General features: G+C 46.4%; 1 long non-coding RNA gene across 1 annotated transcript; it reads left to right on the top strand.

The window, feature by feature from the left end:
* The first annotated feature begins 870 nt into the window (after positions 1-870).
* LOC112642758 (uncharacterized) lies at positions 871-9,132 on the top strand. Its single transcript, XR_004807002.2, has 3 exons — positions 871-1,340; positions 1,649-1,719; positions 8,293-9,132. It is a non-coding gene; the product is annotated as an uncharacterized LOC112642758 (long non-coding RNA).
* The last annotated feature ends 1,051 nt before the right edge of the window (positions 9,133-10,183 follow it).

Raw genomic sequence — 10,183 nt, 5'->3', positions numbered from 1 at the left:
GTATCATATATAATAAATATATAATAAAATGGGAGAAAACAATATCATATATTATATGTAATAAATATATAATAAAATGGGAGAAAATATCACATATAAATATATAATAAATATATATAATAAAATGAAAATATATCATGTTAATATGTAATATAATAAATATATAATAAAATGGGAGAAAATTATATTTTATATATAATAAATATATAATAAAATGGGAAATATATATAATAAATGTATAATAAATGGGAGAAAATATATTATATATAATAAATGTATAATAAAACGGGAGAAAATATATTATATATAATATAATAAATGTATAATAAAACGGGAGAAAATATTATAATATATAATATGTATAATAAATATATGATAAAATAGGAGAAAGTCTCCCCCAAGGAGCCGGGCCTCCTCTCCAGCGCCCGCTAGCCAATGAGCCAAGCAGCCTGGAGGCCCGTGGCGTGGGCGCCGGGTGCTGGGCGCTGGGTGCTGGGTGCTGGGTGCTGGGCGCTGGGTGCTGGGTGCTGGGCGCTGGGTGCTGGGCGCCGGGCGCCGCGCACACGGGGCCGAGGGAAGCGTGCGCTCCCGGCTCCCAGGGGTTGGGGCCCAGCGAGGAGGGGGCGGGGTGGGAGGCGGGCGTAAGGCGGCCGGACGATCGCTGCTGCGGGCGAGCACTTCCCGCGCCCGGGCACGTGCCACGTTCCTTCGCGCCTCGCGAGGGCCCGTCCAGCGGCCACGGTACCGTCCTCGCCTCCCGCCGGGTGTGGGGCCGCTTGCCCCGGGGCACACGGGGCGGGGCCGGGAGGCTGCGCAGGCGCGAGGCGGCCCGCGGGGGACCGGCCCCAACCTGTGCGCGCCGCAGGCCGGCGAGGGCCCGGTTGCTCTGGGCGCGGGGACGGCCCGGCCCTCTGTCCCGAGGGCAGGGAGGCTGCCCGGGGCGCCCCCGAGGACGCGTCAGCCACCGCTGCCCTTTGATTCCTCGGGGCCCGCCCCCTGGACCCCAGTCCTGACGGTGCCGCGACCCCCCCGACCCCCGAGGCAGCGGCACCGCACCGTCAGGGAGAGGGGAAACCGCGCTCCCAGCGGTTAACTGTAGGGAGCCTGTGAAGCAGAACTTGGCCTCAGCCGAGTGGGGCTGGATGTGGATGGCCTCGAAGTCCTCTCCTCCATTTAATGATTCGTTTGCCCCCCGCTGACGCCGAGCGCTGACCTTTCTGAAACCTAGTCCGGGGCAGGCAGGGTTTCTCCGGGACCCCAAGGGCAGGACTGGCAGGACTGACGGTGGACTATCCTCAACTCAGTTTGCCACCCAGGACGGCAAAAGGACCAAACGGAAGGTGGTTTCCCACAGAAGCCAACATCTTGATATATGTTTTTTAATAACTTGAAATGCCAGCCACTAGGGTTTTCTGAGGATCATGGGGAGATACATCCTCTGACCTGGTGTATAATCCTTTATCTCCGGATGCTGGGCTAATTACTGCAGCTCCCTTGGGCATGGGTCTGAATAGGAAATATTCTGGTGTTTGGCAAATGCCAGATTGATGGGAATTAACCCTGGGTCCACTGTTTTTGGTATTGTTTTGTTTTTATTTTTTTTTGATTTATTTTTATTTTTGTTTTGTTTTTAATTTTCTATCCCTAGGTGATGGGGATTGAGAAGTCTTGGAAATCCTTGTGTAGTATAATCCCCTCTTCTCTACACTAGAAATACAGGTATCTGGAAGTTTGCTACACTTGGTTTTGATTTTATTGAGTACTAATATTGGCCTCACTCATTGGTAAAAATATTGGGAAGTGTAGGTGTAGGAAAACCTAAGTTCTAGTTTTGGACCTGCTACTAGCCAGCCTTGGGGCAGTTCATACTGATTCTCACCCATAGGGCCTTGGTTTCCTCATCTTTAAGGAACATTAAATAAAAATTGGGGCCAGGCCGGTGGTTTTCAAATCAGAGCACCTGTGCTTTTGTCTTTTCCATATTGGAGTTATCTGAGTTTTGTATAAGATGTTTAAGAAATGGAAGAGAGAGAGAGAGAAAAAAAAAAGAAACGGAAGAGAGATTCACTGCTAACAACTGTTATAAACCCCCTGTTCCAGGGGCCCACTGAGTTGGTTAGCTCTAACGTTTTACAATTCTTTTTTTTTTTTTTTTAAGTAGGCTCTGTGCCCAATGTGGGGTCATGACCCTGAGATCAAGAGTCACATGCTCTGCTGACTGAGCCAGTCAGGCACCCCTTTACAATTCTCTTAAAGGCACTTGGTGATGGCCGTGCTTCTTGGGAATCACATTTGTTTCCTTTGGCTGGATTATAAATTGCACAAAGCAAAGGAGCAGAAGACAAGGCCAGAAGTGAGGTTTCAGTCCAGATTTGGGCTTGCCATGGATGCTGGGCCAAGGAGCGTGGGCACTGCGTAGTTGGAATTCGGGAGCCATCAGTGGTTTTTGAGAGCAAAATGTTGTCAGTTATGATTTGCAAGGCAGCTGTGAGTAACGGAGACCTGACCAAGAGTGGCCCAAGCCACTCGGTGAGGAAGCAACTGTATTTCCCTATATAAAAAGCCTCCGGAGATGGACAATGTAGGACGGGCTCCAAGCAGTCATTAGGGATCCAGGCCCCCTTCTGGTTTTCTGCTCTTCTGTTCTAGTGAAGCAAGCTTTCGTCCTCCTAGTTCTTTCAGGGTCCCAGTTGGCTCCCGGACCCCACCTGCCACGCTTGCCTTGCTGGCTAGAAGGAGGAAGGGGGAACCGTGCCGGGGTGTGCATCCCAGCTGAGTCAGCTTGCTTTCATCAGCCTTCTCAGCAGTCCCTCACGACCCAGTTTTTTACATCTCTTTGGCCAGAACTTAGTCTCATTGCCACACCTCATTTCGGAGGAGGCTGGGAAGTGTACAATTTGCTCTAGTCAGCAACGTGACTGGCTGAAAGGCCTCTGATACTAAGAGAGAAGGGAGGATGGATGTTGGGAGGCAGCTGGTGTGTAGTCTCTGCTACAGAAAATGATCCAAATTCTGCCCTGGATTCATTTATTTGGTGGCAATAGATGGGAAAGTAGGGCCTGGGGAGAGGAAGTGAGGACCTGATACTAAAGATGGGGAGGGGATAGGAGGGGCACTAATCAGACAAGGGCCTACAGGGATTTTGTTGGCTGGGCATGAGGGAGTAGGGGGATGTAAAGAAAAGGCCCAATTTTGGAACCCTGTGAAAGGGATGCTGGTGATGCCAGGGCCTCAAATAAAAAAGTTGGAGGAGAAGGAGTTTTAGGAAAGGAGGTCATGAATGAGATTTTGGACACCTTGAGTTTCTGGTGCTGGTGGCACACCAGGATTGGAGCTTGGGGAATTTGTGTCAGATATTTCCAAGTCAGTATCAAGTTTACCTAAATTTTTAAATCCTCATATCTAGGATGGCCTAATGTCTGAGATACTCTTCTGGGCTTCATAAGTTGTTACTTAAGGACATTCTGTTACTCTTGATGGAGTAGGACAATGGGGTTGCCTCTTGTCTGCTGAACCTAAGAGCCACAGAGGTTCTCTCCCACCATTGGGCTTAAGGATCCTGATAGTTATGACAGGGATAATGTTTCAGGCAAATAAAGGCACACTTCTTAAAAGGCTTCTGCTCAGATTCCCTATGTGTTTTTCTACCCTAGATAGCTCAAATATGGGCACAATACAAAACCCTTCAATTCTGGTCCAGAGGCATTTCTTAGCAGCAGACTTCCTTATTTCCATTTTGCTCTCAGCTTCCACCTGGCCTCACTTGACCTTCCTTGCCTGAGGCTCATTGTCAGGGTGGCACAGACTAAGGGGTGCTGCCTCTGTATTCAGGAGGGATGTATGTGAGGAGCCATGTCCAACATCTCGAGTCCAGGAGAAAAACTTACAATGAAAATGTGGAGCTGAGATCCCAAGTTGGATGGGGAGTGGCAGCAGTTAAGGAGGTTAACAGTAAAGGTGGTCAAGAGACTAAGGGTTAAGGCAAGGTGTTGTGAGCCAAGGCAGCAGAATTTAAATCCGCTGAGCACAGGGTGTGGCATGGAAAGCCCTAAGCGCATCTTACCTGGATAAAAGCAGCTCCTTAAAGACAACCGAGGTTGAGACAGTCCCAAGTGTGGGGCCTTAAAAAAGACATGCTCAAAAAAAAAAAAAAAAAAGACATGCTCAGTGAGAGAAGAAAGAGTAGTCTTCCCCCAGCTTGCCTGTAGTGACTAGTAAGCCTAGTTATATAAACCTAGATTGGACATCTTTTCCTTCAGAATTTTGGAGGCATTGATCCTTTGTCACCTAGCCCAGGATATTGCAGTTGAGGATAGTAATTCTGACTACCAGTCCTCTATTTGTGACCTTTTTTCTCTTTCCAGAAGCTCTTAGTAGCTTTTCAATTTGACATCCAAGTGCTTTGCTGTAAATCTTTTATTATTCAGTGTGTTGTTCCCTTAATGGGCCCTCCCTCAAGCATGAGGAGTTTTCTCATATTATCTCTTTGATAATTTCTTCCATGATTATTATTTCCTGTTTTTTTTTTTTTTGATTCTTTGTGGAAATCCTATTAGTCACATATGAGATCTCCTAAACATCTTTTTCTCTCTTATTTTTCATCCCTTTGTATTATATTCTGTGGCTCTCAATATTGCCTTCTTTATAGGGCAATGAAAACATTTTTTTTTTTTTTTCCTATTATCATCCAAAGGGTGGTCATGGGATAGGGCCAGGGAAGGCTTTTTGTCACTGGCACTTTGGTAGGCAGGTGATCTGAAGTTTCCCCTCATTTGTAGCTGGTCACCATCCACATGGCTCTAGTCTTTCCTGTGATTTGACCCAACTGAAGCTCATTGGTCCCTTGGATTTCTAAATGGAAAAGGAGGCCTTCTTTGCAACCTCAGTCCTAGCTTTCTGTGTCTCTTTGTCTTAGAACATATGTTCAGACTTCAGGTTAGTAATATAATTAAGGAATTGAAGAAGTGGATGATTATGAATGAATAACCTGTTGTTATTAGTATACATAGAGTGATTTTAGTTCTACACAGATCCTGATGATTTGGTTGTATGGCTTCAAGCAGCCAACCACCTGTATTGCCTGAAGAAGCTGCTTTTTCTGGCAGAACTTGGGATTAACCTTCATTTTAGAATATTTTCTTTTGAACATCATATTGGCATAATACAAACATTTTAGAATATTTTCTTTTGAACATCATATTGGCATAATACAAATTTAAGAATGCTTGCATGTTTATTGTGTTTTTTAATAGAATTTGAGGATTTTAACAAATAGCAAAAATAATCTTTTACTCTACCCTCTATTGAGCCTACCTTTTTTTTTTTTTTTTAAGATTTTATTCATTTATTCATGAGAGACACAGAGGAAGAGAGAGAGAGAGACACAGAGGCAGGGACACAGGCAGAGGGAGAAGCAGGCTCCATGCAAGGAGCCCGATGTGGGATTCGATCCTGGAACTCCAGGATCACACCCGCTGAGCCACCCAGGGATCCCCGAGCCTACCTGTCTTATAGGAAGTCGAGGCCTTGCCAGAGTACTCCCATGTCCTGCCCTGCCCCCCTGCCCCCAGACCTTTAGCAAACTCTCTTCTTTTTTAAAGATTTTTTTTAAATTCCCTTATTCATGAGAGACACACAGAGAGAGGCAGAGACATAGCAGAGAGATAAGCAGGCTCCGAGTGGGAAGGCCAATGTGGAACTCGATCCTGGGACCCTGGGATCATGACCTGAGCCCAAGGCAGATGCTCAACCACTGAGCCACCCAGGCGCCCCAGCAAACTGTCTTCTGTTTACATTCTGTGGTGCTGCTACACTATCTTGGCTCTTCCATTTTGGGGCCATCTCTTGCTATCTTGCATGCTTCTCTGCTCTTCCCTTCTTGATTCCTCTTCCTCTCATTCTAAGTTGGTGTTTTTGAGTAGGCGATTTGTGGATGTCCAGCATTAGAATCTCCTGGGGTGGGACCAGATCTCTTGGATCAGCACCTCTGGGGGTCAGATGGGGGTGGCTGAGGGGTCTGCTTGCTGGTCAGGCAATCCTGGGGATTCTCTTGCACATTAGAGTTCAAAATATTCAAATTCCCAATATCTGCCTAGCTCAGTTCCTGACCCTGTGTCATATCTTCAGTCCTTCCTCTTGGGGAGTTCATACACTGGCTGACTTGACTCTCCTCAAAGCACCAGAGGCTCCCCTCCAGCTCTATTTATTTAGCATTGAATCTCCTAATTCCAACTATTCACAGGGACTCTCCTCAATGCTAGATATGACCGCTCATGCTTGCCCTCAATTGGCACAACATCCCCAAGAGTTAGGTAATTTTCTCCTAGGTTATTTTATGGATGAGACCACAGAGCCTGGGAGGGATATATATGGTAGGACTTGTTTTGTTAGAATCGTAATAAGCATGTATTGAATACATGGATGAGACAATGATTTACCCTGTACACACTATCTTTGTAGACTTTATGTAAAGTCTAGATTTGTTGTTCTTTTTTTGTGATACTTCTGCTAGGGCCGCTGGGAGGTAGCAGAGGGGGAAACTAAGTTAGGTGCAAGAATTCACCATCAGTCAAAGTGCAAAAGCCACGGGACCCTCCCGCGAATATGACAGGGTTAGCTAGGAGTGATCTAAAATGAGGCTTTACCCAATTGTATTCTTTTTTTTCTTTTTGGTGGAATTGTGTGGTGCTTGTTGACTGTTGATTATTGCAGAGCTGGGTCAGTCAGAGGTCAGGAAGGCAGGGAAGGGGGAAGCTGTGGCTTACAGATGGAACAAGCAGTTCCACCATCCTGTGCAAGATCTCTGGAAAAAAACGCAGGGTTTAAAAACCCCATTTTGGCACTTTTCTTTGTAAAATTATCTGAAGAACAGATCACTGCACTGTTCACACTCTGCATATGAAACAATACAAATGTCATAGGGAAGAAAATCCCATTGTGAGAAAGCAGTTAGAATAATTGCACGTTAGAAGAATTAGGTCACCGCTGGCCAGATCTGGTGGCGACTGGACTCCGTCTTAGTGCTTGAGAGAGGAATGTTTGATCCAACAGGGAGTGGCCATTGAGTGCACCCCCTCAGCTTCACAGGTTGCTGTTAGATCCCAGGGGGTTGACTGCTTCCTCCGCGGAGCTCCCCCCTACAGCTGGAATTGAGGCTTGTTTCTCCAGCTGTCTAACCTTCAGTTTTATCTGTCTCTCGTTGACCTCTTAGTTTTATAACGAGTCGGTTTATTTGCTTGTGCAAATTGAGTTTTCTTAGAAATAGAACAGAGCTAGAAAGAGGCCAAGGTTTTGATTGTTTCCTCTTACGAAGGAGAAACAGCCATGGGACCAGGCATTGCAGAGACTCTTCCTGCTAGGACAGTCCCTGTTGTTGGTTTATTTTAAGTCTGCCTAGTTAAATCTGGTGGGCAGAGAAATACCGTCTCTCTGGTTGGAGGTGGAACTATCTGCAGGGTTTACAAGCTAATTACTTCTCAATTCCCTGGGAGTTCAGAGAATTTGCTTAGCAACTGGCCTGACCAGTCCCCTTCCCCCACCTGCCCCCCAACGTCACTGTACTCACTGGTGGGGCTGATGGAGCAGTTTTTGAACTAAACCACGATTAGACATTTTGTGAAAATGGTGCCAGTCTTTTCCTCGATGGGACCCGAGCCTGTAACCCAGTCCAACAAAATGACGGAGAACAAGCCAAAAAAAACCTTTTTAAGAAACAACACAGGCAGTAGGAAATCCTACTGGTCAGGGCTTGTTTTCCTGGCTCAGGGCCTCATTCCAACCTGTTGCAATCAGCTCGAGAGTGTCTATAGGGACACCCTGGTGCAGGGGCCCCTCAGAGGAAAGGAGCTTTCACATTTCTGTTTGACTGGGCTCCTTGCCAGAGGCTAGGTTCAAAGTGCAGTTTCCAGTAATTTGCTGGGACTTCTCTGTGGGTTTGATAGGCCAGGACAGAAGCCTGCAAGCCGAAGTAATATTTCCTGATTTCTGTCATTTCTTAAGACAGGAGGGAAGGCTGCAGAGGGACTGGGGGTTGGAGGGCTTTTGTTGGCTCTGAGATCAGAGGGGGCCTTCCCTGCCTCCTGGCTTCCCTGGCCCTTTCTCCTTGTCTCGTCGAGGGCCCTGGGCAGCCTGGCACTGGGCTGGAATGGCGTGAGCTGCCCTCCAGGGCAAAGGTGGGGTGCCCATTCCGTGCGGCCAGCAAAGCCCTCTGTTGATTTACTGCACGCTAGTGCTGTTTGGAGCTATAAAGTTGTCGAGTAATGGCAATATGTTCTTGTTTTCTCCTATCTGTAGGATGAAAGCGAACATTTTTATAATCCTCCCCTCCTCACCACATTTAGTTCCCTGGTGTTGAACATGTGGGCTTGATTAAAGGAGAGAAAGAGCCACGGAGAGGAGTTAGATTCTCCATCCCCTCCTTCCCCTCAGCCACCAAGGCCCCAAGCGTGGAGGGCAGGGCCCGGACCTCGTCGTCTCATCGTGGTGTGTCTATCAGAGGACTCAACACGTCATGATTCATCGTCGTGATTCTGAATGAATGGTTTACTCAGTGAAGGGGTGGGCAGTCGCAGTGGAATCTCAAGTCAAAGAAGTATTCGGTGGAACAGTGTAACTCCTGTGTGGAGTACAGGCTCCTGGGAGTGGTGCTTTATTGATTTTATTACAACTTATTTGCAACGAGGAGGAACTGTCTTCCAAAAAGGTTTGCTCCAGTGCCTGTATCAGCCACTCACCACTTCAGAGGACCCAGCTGAGCATGGAAGGCAGCGGGGGACAGAGGAGAGAGAAGTGGCAGGAGCCAGGGTTGAATTCATCGAGGTTTTTAGCCACATGCATCAAGTGGCGATCACCTTTCCAGCATCCTTTCACTGCCTCCAACACCCTGAAATCCAGGAAAACAAGACTGGACAAAAACCCAGGAATGTACAAAGGGGAGTTACTTCCTTCTTCCCCCCCCCCCCAAGTTCCTTCCTTACATCCTTAGTTCTCCTACAATGCACTTCTTTTCATTTGCTAATTCGCCTCAGAGAGACTGACTATATGTGCTGCTTTTCCTCTAGCTTGGAAACTTGGATTATAGCAATTTAACATTATAACATAATTCCACTGCAATAAAGCAATTTGGGGCTGGCAGTGTGATGGAGTGGATGTCGGTGGAAGTGGGGAGTTTACTACAATGGATTTTTTTTTCTGTGTTCGTTTAAGAAAAGCTAGCATAAAGCCATGTGGGTACGAAATCCGATTTAAATACATTTCAGCAGTCTTTAGTTACCATTAAAGAAACCCCAGAAACCTTGTGGCAAATTGCGGATAGGACCAGGCACCAGCTGGCTCCGAAGGTAAGTCTCAGGGAGGTGGAGAGCAAAGAAGAGATGAACTGAGAAACTCTCCTTGCTCAGTGACTTCTCATACCGTGGTGTAATGAGATTGGGTAATGTATTCTTGAGTGAAGCAAGGACCGCTTTCTCAGCATCCAACAGCTCCCATAAGGAGGGCCAGGGATTTCCCAACATGTACCTGACTATGACACATCTCTGTTTAAAAGAAGACAGGCACCTGCAGGAGACACTAGCTTTAAAGTTGATTTAAAGCACGTGTTCTGCTTCCTCTCAGTTCCTGCATGTGCTAGTGATCGGGGCATGTGATAAACCGCTTCGTGCCTCCTCTATCTGTAATGTTAGGCCTTTGGCATTTATGGAGATAACATCACCAGTTTCATCTACTCATGAGACATCCTAAAAGCCCTCAATATGTATAATTTGTATCTCCGTCAGGCCGAAAGCTCTGAAATTTTATCTTGTGCGTGGAAGCAGGCCTCTTGCCAGGGAACGAAGTGCCCAACTACATCACTGAGATTCTGTTGTTCTTCACATATCTCAGGTGATACGGCCCATAAGTCCTGTCGAGTGGTCTTTTGGTTCCTTGTGAGGAAATGCTGTACAGGAGTCAGTTTGATGGAAATGACCAGTGACGATCTAAGAAAATGAAAGCTCTTAGCCAAGAAAACATTGTATATAGAATTTGTAATCGTTTATTTTTATCCTCATTAACTTATGAAGAAGCTGAAAGAGTTCCTTAGGCTTCTCGAAGGTGCTTTCCTACATGCCACGGTGGATGTTACATGCTACAGTGATTTTTAAGAATTTGAGAATTTGTTTAAAACTTCCAGGGTCATTGATTTCAT

The sequence above is a fragment of the Canis lupus genome, chromosome 19 (genome assembly GCF_003254725.2).
Source record: "Canis lupus dingo isolate Sandy chromosome 19, ASM325472v2, whole genome shotgun sequence".
Taxonomy (NCBI): Eukaryota; Metazoa; Chordata; class Mammalia; order Carnivora; family Canidae; genus Canis; species Canis lupus.
This window is presented reverse-complemented; position numbering and strand designations above follow the sequence as displayed.